General features: G+C 53.1%; 1 protein-coding gene across 2 annotated transcripts in view; it reads left to right on the top strand.

Annotated features, from left to right (window-relative positions):
- The window catches only part of LOC115094242 (inactive serine/threonine-protein kinase TEX14-like), a 285,279-nt gene that overhangs the window by 172,186 nt on the left and 95,885 nt on the right, over window positions 1-17,208 (top strand). The window lies entirely within an intron of this gene.

Genomic DNA, 17,208 nt, shown 5'->3' with positions numbered 1-17,208 from the left:
CCCCTGGACCAACTGGGGGGCTAAAATAGCGTCCCCGGTACCTCCTGGCTGGCTCGCCAAATGTAACCGTCTCTTTTTAGTCAGTAAGGAGGTCCAGACAACTGATCCGTAAAGATAGACTTTTATTGCCAGCAAGATGCAGCTAAGACAAAGGCTCAGTACAACTGCATGCCCCTCCCCTCCAGGAGCAGACTCTTACGCACTTTACAGTTCTTATCTTTTACACATGCGTTCTAAGCATTGCTGAGCAAGCATATTCCGGCTGAAGGGGCTACTGACCCCCTCCCTAGACACCCTGGAACTTTCGTGAAACTTCTCCCATGTTCTGCAGGAGAGGCTGCTGGGACTTGCAGTTCTGGAAAGGAATTCGCGAGTCTGCAGTAATACAGCCCTTCACATAATACATCCATTGTTCTATTCTAGGTTACAGCAGTGAAAGCTTATCAGAGAATAAGAACAGCGAAGCCAAAAAAATGAAAATGTGCAATGTGCTGACAGAAAGTTTCTCAATGTCCTAATTACAGCTGTATTGCAGACTGTAAGTAAACCCGTCATGAAGCAGGGAATTCTGGTACATGAAGTCCTTTGTCAGGTTGAAGCGTTCAGACCCCTTCATTCTGACTCCAGCAGATGCGAGTAGGGGAATCAGGCTTCCCCTCTTTTTCCTTCTTTCTCATTTTCTTGCTTGATTATCTGGCTTGTTGCTGTCTTTTTCTTGTGGATCAAGTTTGTATCAATTTTGTACTAAGGTAAAAAAAAAAAAAAAGAATAGTAAGGCAGGGGCCTTTCAACTTCTGGGGAGTGGCTTCTCTTCCTTGTCTCTTCTCTGCGGCCTTGCTGTTTATTTCTCATTGCAGCCAGGGGTAAGTTGGTTTTCCTTTGCAGTTTTTCCCTTCACAGCTCAGTCCCCGGTGCCCGCGAAAGCCGGTGGACCCGGCCTCTTCGCTTTTACTCCCTCACCCGCGGCCATTTTACAGCTCCTCATGGGCTGCTGCGGCTCTTAGGAAAAGACGTCTGGGGCGGGTTGTGTGGCCGGGAAGGCCCCCCCGCGGCACCCTCCTCTATTTTCGGTCAGCGGGCAGTGTGGGCCGACCGGGCCCCCCGCAGCGGCGCTTTTGTGCACATGGCCCCCCCCGAGGCTTTTTCTCATTTTTGGAGCCGTTTTCTTGTCTCCCACAGCGATCCCGATGCCGTGGCCGTCACGCTGTGCGGCCTGCGGCGACCCGGGGTCCCGGATTTCCTGGGAGGGCATCTGCGCGTGATGCCTTCCCGGGGGGGAAGGTACCTCACAGTCCCTGACTGATTTCTCTTTTTTTGCCCGGGCGGCGCGGGCCGGCCACTCCGTCATTTTTGGCGGGAACGGCGGCCATTTTACACTCTGAGCGCCCTGAGGCGCAGGCCACGAGGGAGAACGGATCCCGGGAGGATTCTACAAGCGGGGGTGCTCCCCCGATTTTGGTGCAGGAACCAAGCACCCAGAGCCAGGGAGCAGGAACCACGCCGCTCCTCGAAGCGCACCCGAGCAGGCCGGGGTTCTCTCCGGAGTTTATCCTGCTCATGCATACCGCTTATTTGCAGGGGCTGGAAGCGCCTGTGGGACCCCCCCCCTCCTAAGATCCCACGGATGTCGCCCTCGACACCGGCCCACCCCGACCCTCCGGGAGCGGGGGCCTCCCACCCGAGTCCGCTCTGCGTCCGCGGCAGTGGGGGCGGTGCCAGACCCAGCGGGACATGGACCTGACCTCCCGGATGGGGGACAAGGGGACGGCACGCAGGACGGGGATGATCCGCATACCCTACGCCTCTTCCAGAGGGAAGAGCTGGACGACCTCATCCCGCAGATCATTCAGGAATTAGATTTGGACCCGCCACCAGACCCGCCTGCCCCAGTAGCTCCCGCTGTCGTCACTTCTTCAAAGAAGGGAGATCCAGTCCTGGCGGCACTCCGGCCGAGGGCTCGGGCCTTTCCCATTCATGACTCGTTTTTACAACTTCTCACCAGGGAATGGGACACCCCGGAGGCCTCCCTGAAGAGCAGCCAGGCCATGGAAAAGCTGTACCCGCTCCCCGAAGATTTTCTGGACCTCATCAAGGTCCCAAAGGTGGACTCCGCAGTGTCGGCGGTCACGAAGAGGACGACTATCCCAGTAACGGGAGGTGCGGCGTTGCGGGACACACAGGATTGTAAGTTGGAAGTTTTCCTTAAGCGGGTCTTCGAGGTCTCCGCACTGGGTATGCGGGCGGTGATGTGCAGTTCGCTTGCCCAGCGAGCTAGTCTCCTTTGGGTGCAACAACTCCTCACATCTCAGGTCCTGCCGGCCGATGAGGCTGCCCAGGCAGATCGACTAGAAGCTGCAGTGGCGTATGGGGCGGACGCCTCGTACAACCTCTTTCGGGTCCTCGCAAGATCCATGGTTTCGGTAGTGGCAGCACGACGGCTACTGTGGCTACGCAACTGGGCGGCTGATACGTCCTCTAAGTCCAGTCTGGGCTCTCTTCCCTTCAGGGGCAAGTTCCTCTTCGGGGAGGATTTGGACCAGATCATCAAGTCCCTGGGGGAGAACGCTGTTCATCGGCTGCCGGAGGATAGGTTTCGACCATCCAGAGCATTTTCTTCTTCTCGGACCAGAGCCAGAGCGCAACGGCGCTACAGGGGATACAGACAGGCGGGCTCCCGGCCATCCGCCCCCAGGTCTCAGCCCTGGTCGCGCTCCTTTTGCGGGCGTCGGCCCGCACGCACTGCTCCCGGACCCGGGAACCCCTCTACCAAGTCTTCACAATGATGCCAGTCTCGCCCACTCCCCTGTCCCCAGGATTGGGGGCCGGCTAACGTATTTCTACGCGGAGTGGGCGCGGATCACCTCGGACCAGTGGGTCCTGGATACCATAAAACACGGCTACGCATTGGAATTTGTCCGCCCCCCCTCAGGGAAGGTTCATCTTTTCTCCCTGTGGCTCGGACCTCAAGAGAAGAGCGGTGCAGCTGACTCTGGACAGACTCTGGGAGATAGGCGCTATTGCGCCCGTGCCCTTCGGAGAGGTGGGCTCGGGCCACTATTCCATCTATTTCGTCGTGCCAAAGAAGGACGGTTCCTTCCGGCCTATCCTAGACCTCAAGGAAGTCAACAAATCCCTTCGAGTCGTTCGGTTCCGCATGGAAACGCTCCGATCAGTGATTGCGGCGGTACATCGGGGGGAGTTCCTCGCCTCCCTGGACTTAACGGAGGCCTACCTGCACATTACCATCCGCCCGGACCACCACCGTTTCCTTCGTTTCAAAATCCTGGCCCAGCATTTTCAGTTTACGGCTCTCCCGTTCGGATTGGCGACGGCGCCGCGCACCTTCACCAAGATCATGGTAGTCGTGGCTGCAGCTCTCCGGAAGGAGGGCATCCTGGTTCATTCTTATCTGGACGATTGGCTCATCCGGGCGAAGTCATTCGATCATGGACGCTCAGCGGTGACTCGAGTAGTACGGTTTCTACACTCCCTGGGATGGGTAGTGAACTTCTCCAAGAGCTCCCTCATGCCCTCGCAACGCTTGGATTTTTTGGGGGCGACCTTCGACACCCTACTGGGCAAGGTTTTTCTGCGCCAGGACAAGGCTCAATCCTTGCGGGATCACACACGACGGTTCTCTGCGTTACCAGAGCCCACCTCCTGGGACTACCTACAACTCCTGGGAGTGATGGGGTCCACCATCGACCTTGTACCTTGGGTTTTCGCGCACCTCAGGGTTTTCGCGCCCTCTCCCGTTTCCAACGGGAGAGGGCGCTCCTCTCCCGTTGGAAACCAGTATCGCAGGACTACCAGATGATTCTCCCGCTCCCGCAGAATGCCAGGGACAGTCTGGGCTGGTGGTTGGATCCGCCGAACCTGGCCCGTGGCGTGTCCCTCGATCTGCCAAATTGGGTGGTGGTGACTACCGATGCCAGTCTAGCAGGCTGGGGTGCAGTCTGCGATCGAAGCGCCACGCAGGGGACGTGGTCCATGGTGGAGGCGAAGTGGTCAATCAACCGTCTGGAAACCAGAGCGGTCCGGCTAGCTCTGCGACATTTCCTCCCGCTTCTTCGGAACCGGGAAGTCAGAATCCTATTGGACAACGCTACCACCGTGGCCTACATCAACCGACAAGGAGGCACGCACAGCCCGCAGGTCGCGCTTGAGGCGGCGCTGCTGATGCAATGGGCAGAGAGTCATCTCGTCCGGCTAGCGGCCTCGCACATCGCCGGGGTGGACAACGTCCAGACGGACTTCCTCAGTCGTCAACTGCTGGACCCAGGAGAGTGGTCTCTCTCTGACAAAGCGATGCAACTTCTCGTCCATCGGTGGGGAGCCCCCCACTTGGATCTGATGGCGTCCGCTCTCAACGCCAAGGCTCCACGCTTCTTCAGTCGCCGGAGAGAGCGCGGCGCGGAGGGAGTGAATGCCCTGGTCCTTCCGTGGCCCCCACATCTTCTGCTCTACGCTTTTCCACTGTGGCCCCTGGTGGGCAAGATGCTCCGCAGAGTAGAAAGCCATCAGGGGACCGTGGTCTTCGTCGCTCCAGAATGGCCCAGGCGACCCTGGTTTGCAGACCTGCTACAGCTGGTGATTGACAGGCCAATCAGGCTGGGCCACCTCCCCCAGCTCCTACATCAGGGCCCGGTATTTTTCGAGCAGGCAGAACTCTTCTGTCTTGCGGCCTGGCTTTTGAGAGGCGCCGCCTCCGGCGTCGGGGCTACCCGGAGGCGGTAGTATCCACGCTATTGCGGGCACGAAAGACATCGACGTCGGTGGCCTACGTTCGAGTCTGGAAGCCAGGCCACGAGACCCGTTAAGGCTTCTGTACCTCAGATCCTTCAGTTTCTACAGGCGGGAGTGGAAAAAGGGCTCGCCTATAATTCACTACGGGTTCAGGTGGCCGCCCTTGGTTCGCTGTTGAGCGATGGGGGCTCTCTTCTACAGCATCCTGACATTGCTCGTTTTCTCAAGGGTGTCAAGCATATGCGTCCTCCGTTACGGGACACTTGTCCCTCCTGGAGTCTTAACCTTGTGCTTCGCTTCCTGTCGGGACCACCGTTTGAGCCGCAGCGCAGCGCAACGATAAAGGATCTCACTCTCAAGACTGTATTTCTTGTGGCCATCTGTTCCGCTCGACGCATCTCGGAGCTGCAGGCTCTGTCGTGTAGAGAGCCTGGAGTTTCGCTTCGCACCGTTCCCTCCTTCCTTCCGAAGGTGGTTTCTGCATTCCATGTGAACCAGACGGTGGAGTTGCCGTCCTTCTCCTCCTCAGAGCCGAAGTCTCTCCGTCTCTTGGATGTCAAGCGCACTCTGCGCCTCTATCTGGAGGCTACAAATGAGTTCCGGATCTCTGACCATCTCTTCGTACTCTGGTCTGGTCCTAAGAAGGGGTCTCAGGCCTCGAAGACTACCATTGCCAGATGGCTGAAAGCCGGCATTGCTGCTTCCTACATTGGGGCGGGACGGACTCCCCCACCCGGCATCGTAGCGCATTCTACACGTTCTCAGGCGGCTTCCTGGGCGGAGGCTCGCTCGGTATCCTCTCTAGAAATTTGTAGAGCAGCCACCTGGAAATTGTTACACACGTTCTCGAGGCACTATCGTCTGCACCTCGCCTCTTCGGTCTCTGGACACTTTGGCGAGCAGGTTCTCCGAGCAGGCCTCGCAGGACCCCACCCGATTTAGGGAAGCTTGGGTACATCCCACTGTCTGGACTGATCCAGGTACGTACAGGGAAAAGAAAATTATTACTTACCTGCTAATTTTCGTTCCTGTAGTACCATGGATCAGTCCAGACGCCCACCGCGTTTGGGTTCTTGATCCTGCTCAGCTCTGCGCTACTTCTTACTCACAGTGTTCTGTGTCTTCACAGTCGTTTCTTTTTTGCTGTTTTTCACAGCTCCCTACAAGTTGGTAGGATGTTTGCAGTTACTTGTTGCGGTTACAATTGTTTTAATTATCTGTTTCCACAAACTTGATCCTTCGGGGGTTTCTACTCGGGCTTTGATATACTCGATACTGAACTCCGGCAGAGGGGGTAGTAGTATATATGGATACGCCCCCTCAAAGCTTGTGCTGACTCCATCTGCTGGATTGGGGACATAACCCACTGTCTGGACTGATCCATGGTACTACAGGAACGAAAATTAGCAGGTAAGTAATAATTTTCTTGTCGTCTTGCCCATGCAGCAGCTACTGGTGCCCAGGGGCCCCTTGATACTCCAGCGGCCACCGGGTCCTCCTCCCTCCAGAGTCATCGCCATTGTGGGCTCCTCTGAGAAAGACAGTGGATCGCGGCCGGGGGCACTGTCGGGGACTCTGGTTCCGCACCCAGTTTTGCCCTGGTTCCTCGGGGACCTAGATGCCGGCAGTAACATAGAAACATAGAAATGATGGCAGAAGAAGACCAAACGGCCCATCCAGTCTGCCCAGCAAGCTTCGCACTTTTTTTTTTTTTCTCATAATTATCTGTTACTCTTGGCTCTTAGTAACCCTTTGGTTCTATTTCCCTTCCACCCCCACCATTAATGCAAGGAGCAGTGTTGGAGCTGCATCTAAGTATAATATATAGCTTAAATTAGTTAGGGGTAGTAACCGCCGCAATAAGGAAGCTACACCCATGCCCATTTGTCTACCCAGACTATGCGACTCAGTCCCTGTTGGTTGTTGTCTGTATATAGATCCACTTTTCTTCATTCCCCCTGCCGTTGAAGCAGAGAGCTATGCTGGATTTGCACGAAGTATCAGACTTCCTCCCCTGCCGTAGAAGCAGAGAGCTATGCTGGATATGCACATAGTATCAGACCTCCTCCCCTGCCGTAGAAGCAGAGAGCTATGCTGGATATGCACGTAGTATCAGACTTTCTCCCCTGCCGTAGATGTTAGCGTGCAAACAGAGTGCTAGTCAGTTAGTGGACCCTTGGACCGGTCTGCCAGGGTAGACAGACTGGCAGGCCGGGAGGCGGAGTCTGAGGCCAGGTATGACTTCACCCGGGACCCGGAATCCCCCCGGGAGGAGCCCTTGGGACTTAGGCGGCAAGGAGAAAGTTCGATACAGAGCAGGGACAAGGCCAAAGGTCTGTGGACAGGGTCAGGGCCAGAGTCCAAGGAGAGAGTCCAGTAGCAAGGGAGAGCTAGGCTGGCAACTGGCAGGCAAGCCGGGAACAGAGGCAACCGTAACTGGGGCTGGCGGCCGGCAGGCAGGCAGAGTACTGAAGCAGACCCGGATCAGGGCTGGCCGCTGGCAGGCAGGCAGAGTACTGAAGCAGACCCAGATCAAGGCAGGCGGCAGGCAGGCGGATAGAGCGCTGAGGCAAACCGGGATCGAGGCAGGCGGCAGGCAGGCAGGCAGAGTGCTGAGGCAAACCGGGGTCGAGGCAGGCGGCAGTCAGGCAGGCAGAGTGCTGAGGCAAACCGGGATCGCGGCAGGCAGGCAGAGTGCTGAAGCAAACCGGGGTCGGCAACCAGGAAGACAAACGTCACTGAAGCAGGTACAGGAACGGAAGGCAACTAGTATTCGGAGAACCTTGTTGCAAGGCATTTAGTCGGAGACTGGACGCCGGTTAAATGCGATCCGGGGCATGACGTCAGAGAAAGGGGCCGTCCTGAACTTCCGGGTGCTGGACACACATAAGGGCCCTTCTTGCGCGTGTGCGCACGCGAGGCAACCCGGGGGGCGGAGCTTCAGGCGGCCTGGACGGCGTTCTCCACGCGGCGAAGCAGTGGCCTGGTAGCCTACGGAACCGGAGCCCCGGCGTGGTCCTCCGTGGATCAGGGCAAAGGTAAGCGGACCCGACCCTGAACATGGGGGAGGCGGTCGGGACCGCAACAGTAGAAGCAGAGAGCTATGCTGGATATGCACGTAGTATCAGACTTCCTCCCCTGCCGTAGAAGCAGAGAGCTATGCTGGATATGCACGTAGTATCAGACTTCCTCCCCTGCCGTAGAAGCAGAGAGCTATGCTGGATATGCACGTAGTATCAGACTTCCTCCCCTGCCGTAGAAGCAGAGAGCTATGCTGGATATGCATGTAGTATCAGACTTCCTCCCCTGCCGTTGTAGCAGAGAGCTATGCTGGTTATGCATTGAAAGTGAAGTATCAAGCTTATTTGGTTTGGGGTAGTAACCACCGTAACAAGCAAGCTACTCCCCGCTTTTTGTGAATGCAAATCTTTTTCCACATTTCCTCTTGCCGTTGAAGCTTGGAGCAGTGTTGGAGTCGCATTAATCGTGTGTATGTTTATTGAATAAGGATATTATCTCCAGGTAGTAGCCGTCATTCCCGTGAGCCACCCGTTCTTCATTCATTTCTTCTAGACTTTATGGATCCACAGTGTTTATCCCATGCCCCTTTGAAGTCATTCACAGTTCTGGTCTTCACCACTTCCTCCGGAAGGGCATTCCAGGCATCCACCACCCTCTCCGTGAAGAAATACTTCCTGACATTAGCTCTGAGTCTTCCTCCCTGGAGCTTCAACTCGTGATCCCGGGTTCTGCTGATTTTTTTCCGACGGAAAAGGTTTGTCGTTGTTTTTGGATCGTTGAAACCGTTTAAGTATCTGAAAGTCTGTATCATATCACCTCTGCTCCTCCTTTCCTCCAGGGTGTACATATTTAGATTCTTCAATCTCTCCTCATAAGTCATTCGATGAAGACCCTCCACCTTTTTGGTCGCCCTTCTCTGGACCGCCTCCATCCTGTCTCTGTCCCTTCGGAGATACGGTCTCCAGAACTGAACACAGTACTCCAGTTGAGGCCTCACCAAGGACCTGTACAAAGGGATAATCACTTCCCTTTGCTTACTCGATATTCCTCTCTCTATGCAGCCCAGCATTCTTCTGGCTTTAGCTATCGCCTTGTCACATTGTTTCACCGACTTCAGATCATTAGACACCATCACCCCAAGGTCTGTCTCCTGCTCTGTGCACATCAGCCCTTCTCCCCCCATCGAATACAGCTCATTCGGATTTCCATACCCCATATGCATGACTCTGCACTTCTTGGCATTGAATCTCAGCTGCCATTTCTTTGACCACTCTTCTAGCTTCCTTAGATCCTGTCTCATTCTCTCCACTCCTTCCGGCGTGTCCACTCTATTGCAGATTTTCGTGTCATCTGCAAAAAGACAAACCTTACCTTCTATCCCTTCCGCAATGTCGCTTACAAAGATATTGAACAGGACCGGTCCCAACACCGATCCCTGCGGCACTCCGCTCAACACCGCTCTCTCTTCAGAGTTTGCAATCCAGGCCACCACCTTGGCACTCACTCCTAAGCTTCTTATTTTATTCACCAGTCTCCTGTGCGGGACCGTATCAAAAGCCTTGCTGAAGTCCAAGTAGATGACATCGAGTGATCTTCCTTGATCCATTTCCTTGGTTACCCAGTCAAAAAAGTCAATCAGATTTGTCTGACAGGATCTTCCCTTGGTGAATCCATGCTGCCTCTGGTCCAGCAATTCTTCCGACTGTAGATAGTTCACTATTCCTTCTTTTAACAGCGACTCCATTACTTTTCCCACCATCGAGGTGAGGCTAACCGGTCTGTAGTTTTCAGCCTCCTCTCTGTTTCCACTCTTGTGAAGCGGGATCACCACCGCTCTTCTCCAATCACTCGGCACCACTCCCGTTTCTAGGGATCTATTGGTCACACAGTGGACCTGCCAGCACATCTCTGAGCTCCCTCAGTACCCTGGGATGAACCTCATCAGGCCCCATGGCTTTGTCTACTTTCAGTTTCCCCAGCTCTTCCCATACATTCTCTACTGTAAATGGAGTTACATCTACTCCATTCCCCTCTATTTTCTTGTTGACTAGCAACGGTCCTTCTCCAGGGTCTTCTTTAGTGAACACCGAACTGAATAATTCTGCCATTTCTTTATCTGTCTCCACCCATTGATCCTTTTCACCTTTCAATTTCAGTATTCCACTTTGGACTTTTCTCCTTTCACTGATATATCTGAAAAATGTTTTGTCACCTTGCTTTACCTCTTTGGCGATCCTTTCTTCCGCTTTAATTTTCGCTTTCTTGATTGCTTTCTTTGTCTCCCTCTGTTCCACTAGATATTCTTCCTTGTGTTCTTCTCTTTGGGATTCTTTATATTTCTTGAACGCTGTTCTTTTAGCTTTTATTTTGTCCCTATGCTGCCAATGCCCACGGTATCCTCAGTGCCAAAACTGAGGGGCTTGGGCAGGGGTCCTCCACGAGGGTCCCCAGGGGACTTCAGTGAGGAGGAAGCCCTATATGATCCCTGGGAGTATGATACCTTGGAGTCTTCTTCAAATGACTCAGGGGATCTTCCCTTGGACCCATCTCCTTCAGAAGAGAGGCATTGGTCCCCACCGGAGGAGCTAACCTTTGCGGGCTTTGTGAGGGCTTTGTGCAGGCTATGGCAGAAGCCATTCCTTTCCAGCTCCATACAGAGGAAGACTCCCATCACAAAATGCTGGAAGTTCTCCAGTTCATTGATGCCCCAAAGGAGTTAGTGGCTCTTCCCATCCATGATATCTTTAAGGAATCACTCCTTTGGATTTGCTTATAGTGAAATGGAAGGCGGATGCGGTATAATTGGTACAGTAGGCCTTGGGGTTTGAGAGGCGTCAGCTCCTTCATCAGCCAGTGGTGGTGGAGTTTTCCCTCAAAAAGGCCAAGCATTCCCACACCCACGCTTCTGTGTCTCTGGGTCGGGAACAGCGAGCATTGGATGCCTTAGGTAGGAAGGTCTACCAGGGCATGATGCTGATTGCCCAGATTGCCTCCTACCAGCTGTATATGACCCAATACACTTTCAACCTCTGGAAGCAGGTTCAAGAGTTGTCGGAGTGCCCTCCCCCACAACACGCATGCCCGTATGCCACGAGTGGGTTCTAGGTGTCTCTACAGACAGCAATGGACCCCTCAGCCGGCACCCCAGCAAAGCCCCGCTAGGAGGTTTTGAATGGCTGCGAGGAAGCATAAGCCCCGTGAACTTACCCTCGATGTTAGGGCCCCCATTCGAGGGTCAGTTACGGACCTTTCAGCACCGCTGGCCACAGGTCACCTCAGACCAGTAGGTCCTGTCCATTATTTGTCGAGGGTATTGGTTGAACTTCCTGAGTGTCCCCTCAGTCTCTCCCCCTTGCCAGTCATGGGGCCAGTCCCCACATCAGGAAATTCTCTGGATGGAGCTCTCTGCCCATGAATGGCCGGAGCAATAGAACCCATACTGTTACGTTAGCATGGGCAAGGATTCTACTCCCGATATTTCCTGATTCCAAAAAGAACAGGGGGGCTCCTCCCCATTTTGGATCTGAGGTCCTTGAACAAATATCATCGAAAAGAAAAATTCAAGATGGTCTCGCTGGGCACTCTGATTCCCCTTCTGCAAAGAGGTGTTATTGTTTGTAAGGTTTTGGGTGGACCCTTGGGCACTGTGGAAGCAGATCACGTCCACGGAGAGAAGTCCCGTGAGGGGCCACAGGTCAGGCTCAGCTTTGGGACACACAACACAGAGTTATATCTTTTATTAGACAGAATTGAGAAGCCACCAGAGGTGGCAGTAGTGAGTAGAGATGAAGCCCGGCTGGGCTTAGGGTTCCTCAGGATACTGGAACAGCGATTCCCTCTATGGCTGTGCTGTAGTGGAGAAAACTGAGATAGTGAGTACAGTGGAGCATACACAGAGTTCTGGTATAGAGCCTCGTTGGTAAAGTTACTCACACAGCGGTTTCTCCCGGAAGGTGACACAGAAGCTGGAATAGAGGCAGGCCCTCGAGGAGTGAGTACCTAGTTCCAGGGAACAGCTCTGAGGAAATAAAGTTGGTAACTCACTGATGATATAGGCAGCAGTTTCTTCCAAGCAGAAGTGATAAGTTCAGGCAGCGAGTCAGGGAACATGGGCCCTCGAGGAGCGAGTACCAGTTCCTGATAGTGACCTGAAAGAAATGAGAGAGGCCCCCGAGGAGCGGGTACCCCGTTAGGATAAAGTCCAAAAGTTGTAGAGGCAGAGTAGCTAGGTACGGAGAGTGAATTCCATCCGTAAGGAGATCCCGATCCTTGCTAACTCGATTAGCTAGCAAAAAGTGTAGGTATTTGTATCCGGGATGCGTGACATCATCACAGGGGGACACCCCCGAGGTTCGCCCCAAAAAGAGAATAAGAAGCAGGGCCGCGCGCCCTAAGGTACCTGGACAACATGGCGGGATGCAGCACCCAAGCCGGACCTGGGACGCCGGAGAGGATGGTAGGCAGACGCCACGGCAGCCAGACGTCCATCAACCGCGGGAGGAGTCGCAAAAAAGGTAAGGTGGGCGGAGTGGAGACGTTGGGCAGTGACAGTCATAACAAGAGGAGACTGGCTTTGCTCCCTCGACCTCAGATGCATACACCCACATCGAGATCTTCCCTGGTCACAGGAAGTATTTATGGTTCCTCATGGGCGGAAGCCACTTCTAGTACAGGGTGTTGCCATTTGGCCTAACTTCGGGCCCCATGGATCTTCACCAAATGCCTGGCAGTAGTGGGTGCGCACCTCCACCAGGTAGGGAAGCACATGTTCCCCTACTTGGATAATTGGCTGGTCAAGAGCACCACCCAAGAGAAGATGCTTTGCTCCCTATGCTTGACCATTTGGGAGTCCCTCGGGTTTGTCATCAACTACCCAAAATAACATCTCACCCCATTGGCTCAGTTGGACTTTATCGGTGCCCACTTGGACATGTCCCAGGCCCCAGCCTTTCTGCCTCATAATTGGGCACTTGCTCTGGTGAGTCTGGTCTGCCGAAACTAACAGGTGTCAGCCTGGCTTTTGCTTTGCTTGCTGGGTCACATCGCACATCTGTTCATGGTACTCCTTTGGCTCGCTTACCTATGCGGCAGGCTCAGTGGACCCTGCAGTTGCAGTGGCAGCAAATCACCCAGGACCTCAGTGGTGGTGGAGTTTGCTACCTCTCTGGACTTCCCTGTCGTGGTGGGAGAGTTTGCCCAATCTGGAGCAGGAGGTTACCTTTCAGCCCCTCTCGACCCAGGTTATACTTACCATGGAGGCTTCCACCTTGGGTTGGGGTGCCCATATGGATGGCCTCCACACGCAAGGTCTGTGGTCTGCTCAGGAAACTCAATGCCATATCAATTTCCTGGAGCTTCGGGCGATCAGGTACGCACTCTGGGCGTTCCAAGATCGCTTGTCCAACTAGGCGGACCTGGTGCAGACTGACAACCAAGTGGCGATGTGGTACATCAAGAAGCAGGGGGAGGTATAGGATCATTTCTCCTGTGTCAGGAGGCTGTCCAGATTTGGTCCTGGGCTCAGTCCCAGAGTATGTTGCTCTGGGCCATGTACTTGGCCGGGACGGAGAGTGTCGTGGCAGACTGGCTGAGTCAAGCATTCCAACCCCACAAGTGGTCCTTGGATCAAGCAGTGGTAGATTGCATCTTCCACCTCTGGGGTATCCCAGACGTGGACCTCTTCGCCTCCCCCTGCAGCAACAAGGTGAGCTACTTCTGCTCCCTGTACCAGGAGGATGTAAAGCCAGTCTTGGAAAGCCACCATTAGGGCAAGGGCCTTTCATATACGTATCCCCCACTTCCTCTGGTGATGAAAGACTCTCCTGAAGCTCTGGAAGGACGGGAGGACCTGATTCTCATTGCCCCTCGGTGGTCAAGGCAGGTCTGGTTCCCGCTCCTGCAGGATCTCTGTCAGAGAACTAATCGGTCTTGGGTCCTCCCCCGACCTAATCTTGCAGGATCAGGGCAGGCTGTGCATCCCAACCTCAGGGCATTGTCTCTGATGGCCTGGATATTGAAAGACTAGTCTTGCAGCCCATTGACTTCTCTGACAGCATGTCTCGGATCCTTGTAGCTTCCAGGAAACCTATCACCAGGAAGCCTTATAAGAACAAAAGAACATAAGAAATTGCCATGCTGGGTCAGACCAAGGGTCCATCAAGCCCAGCATCCTGTTTCCAACAGAGGCCAAACCAGGCCACTAGAACCTGGCAAGTACCCAAAGACCAAGAAGATCCCATGCTACTGATGCAATTAATAGCAATAACTATTCCCTAAGTAAACTTGATTAATAGCAGTTAATGGACTTCTCCTCCAAGAACTTATCCAAACGTTTTTTGAACCCAACCCCCTGTTATCTGTAAACCGATGTGATATGCCTATGAACGTCGGTATATAAAAGTTTTTAAATAAATAAATAACTACACTAACCACTTCCTCTGGCAACAAATTCCAGAGCTGAGTGCGTTGAGTGAAAAAGAATTTTCTCCAATTAGTCTTAAATGTGCTACTTGCTAACTTCATGGAATGCCCCCTAGTCCTTCTAATATCCGAAAGTGTTAATAACTGATTCACATCTACTTGTTCTAACCTGAAGTGGAAGAGGTTTTCCGTCTGGTGTGAGAGTCACGGCTTGGATCCGTTCTTTTGTACTACTCCAAGGTTGGCTGATTACTTGCTGAACCTTTCGGACGCTGGCCTGAAGACCAACTCAGTCAGGGTACACCTAAGTGCCATCAGGGCCTACTACTAGGGTGTTGATGGTTCGCCTGTCTCTGTGCAACCCTTAGTGGGCCGGTTCATTCGGGGCTTGCTACAGCTGAAACCTCCCCTGCAGCCTTCTATTGTGTCCTGGGACCTCAACATGGGTGTTGGCTCGGCTCATGCAAGACCCTTTCAAGCCACTGCGCTCCTGTGATCTGAAGTACCTTACCTGGAAGGTCATCATCTTGGTTGTGGTCACTTTGGCGAGAAGGGTTAGCGAGCTTCAGGCATTGGTGAGATATCTGCCATACACAAAGTTCTTTCATGATAGGGTGGTCCTCCATACTCACCCTAAGTTCTTGCCTAAGGTGGTGACTGATTTGCATCTTAATCAGTCAATTGTCCTGCGCACCTTTTTTCCCATGCCTCATTTGCACCACTGTGAATGGGTTCTGCACACTTGGATTGCAAGAGGGCCTTAGCTTTCTACCTCGAGTGGACAGCAGGCCACAGGCAGTCCACGCAGCTCTTTATCTCTTTCAAAAAGGATAGATTGGGAGTTGCAGTTACCAAGCAGATAACTGTCAAGTTGGCTGGTGGATTGTGTTTCCTTGTGCTATGCTCAGGCGGGCCTTCAGCTTGGAAGCTCACTCTGTCAGAGTCATGGTGACTTCGGTGGCCCACTTGTGAGCGGTCCCCGTGGCCAAGATCTCCAAGGCTAAGATGTGGAGTTCTCTCCATATGTTCACTGCCCATTATTGTTTGGACGGAGATGGCCGACACGACAGCAGCTTCGGCCAGACTGTTCTTCTGAATCTCTTTCAGCTGTAAAACCTAACTCTTCCTGCCTAGGGCCCTTTTATCGGGTTCAGGCTCCCTCCCTCTGTTCTCCACAACACCACAGTTGTTGTGCCCATTGGCACCAGGTTAGGTGCCTATAGGTTTAGTAACGTTCGGGAGCAGCCTGTAGCTACATATTCACCCATGTGTGAGGACTACCATCCTGCTTGTCCTAGGAGAAAGCAGAGTTGCTTACCTATAACAGGTGTTCTCCTAGGACAGCAGGATGTTAGTCCTCACAAAACCCGCTCGCCACCCCACGGAGCTAGGTTCCTCCTATGTTTATTTTATTTTTTCGTAATTTTATGTTACCAGACTGAAGGGAGACTCCACATGGATGCGTGGATAGTAGCATGTTGGGCATGCTTACACAAGTTTTCTATGCCAGGCTCCATTTGATGATGTCACCCATGTGTGAGGACTGACATGCTGCTGTCCTAGGAGAACACCTTTTACACGTAAGCAACTCTGCTGTGTCCTTTTTTTGTAAAAAGATGCAGGTCTTGGAATTTGGATACCAGGTCCTCCAGAGGTGCATATTCCTATGTAATGAAGACTGAAGCAAGGCCCAGCCTGGAAATGGAACTGGATTCAGTCTGGCAGGTACAAAGACAAGATCTGACATGATATTAACCTCAGGGCTAGGAACACCTTTTGCTGGCTGGTACAAAAGCAGGACTGGATCTGGCTTCTGAAACTGGCTCTGGATTGGCAAATGTTGTTTCTTGAAAAGTGAGGCAGACTTCATTGGAACTGTAATTGAAGCAGTCTTGAGAGAAGCTGAGATTGAGACAGTTTTAGTTAAGATGGGGTCAGACAAAACAGCTATAGAGAAGGCATAAGCTGCCTTTCCTGAGGCTGCAGCAGCTCCTTAAGGCCTGATGAAAAACAGCTGGTGGGGCAGGAATCTGAACTTGCAAGCAAAAATCAATGGGCTGACCTGGAGTTACAGGAGGTGAGCTGAAAACACTTGACTGGGATGGAGTCACAGACGTTGAACTGAAAATATCTGGATAGTTAGGATTCCCTGACACTTAGCTGGAGCAACTGACTGATTAGTGGGCCCCTGAAGCTGGATTGGACCCTGCTATCTGAAACAGAGATACAGGGTCAGCATCTGAACTGGATTCAGGAGTAGGATTCAGTTTGGCAGGTACTGATTTCTTGGATACTTGATTAGCTTGACTAAGACTGGAATAGACATGGCTGAAGCTGGTACTGATTTTCCCAGGGAGATGGCAGGGGTAGGGAATGCATTCAGTGGTACCAGAGCTGAAGTTCCAGAGAGAAGATGAAGGTACACGCAAACCTCAGAGGAACTTGAGCCATCACACACCCTGCAAAACCAATTCCATGGACTTTTAAAAGAATCATAGGCAGACATATTAAAGGCTGAATTCCATATGGGGTCAGCAAACATTACATCTGACTCACTGGACGTGAGGGGAGTCCCACAGCCACTCCTGTGGGGTTTGTCTGGTGTCATCATACTGTCATACTGTTACGGCTGGGCAGACTGATTCAAGGTAATTCCCCAAACAGGAGCAGCAAAGAGGTAAAGAGCAGAGCAGGGCAGGATCTTCTGCATGACTGGCAACCTCCCCCTTGGGTTGAGCTAGCAGGTTTTGGTGGCTGGCAGGACTTCACTGGCAGTGAACCAGGAGACAGAAACTGGACAAGCAAGACAAAACCAGACAGTCAACAGACAGGATTACCATTGGAAGGCCCACAGGAGACAAGGAAACAAGAGTCACAGATAGGAGGGCCACTGAAAGTGTGTAGAAAGAACAAAAACAAGGCAAGTAACACCCAAGCAAGGAAGGCTACTGGGAGGCCTAGACAGAGCAAGGGCAAGGAAGGGCACTGGGAGGCACTCTGCAGCACTGCACTTCTGCATTT

Source organism: Rhinatrema bivittatum, chromosome 6, assembly GCF_901001135.1.
Source record: "Rhinatrema bivittatum chromosome 6, aRhiBiv1.1, whole genome shotgun sequence".
NCBI lineage: Eukaryota > Metazoa > Chordata > Amphibia > Gymnophiona > Rhinatrematidae > Rhinatrema > Rhinatrema bivittatum.
The sequence above is the reverse complement of the archived record's forward strand: the minus strand, read 5'-3'. Positions and strand labels throughout refer to the sequence as shown.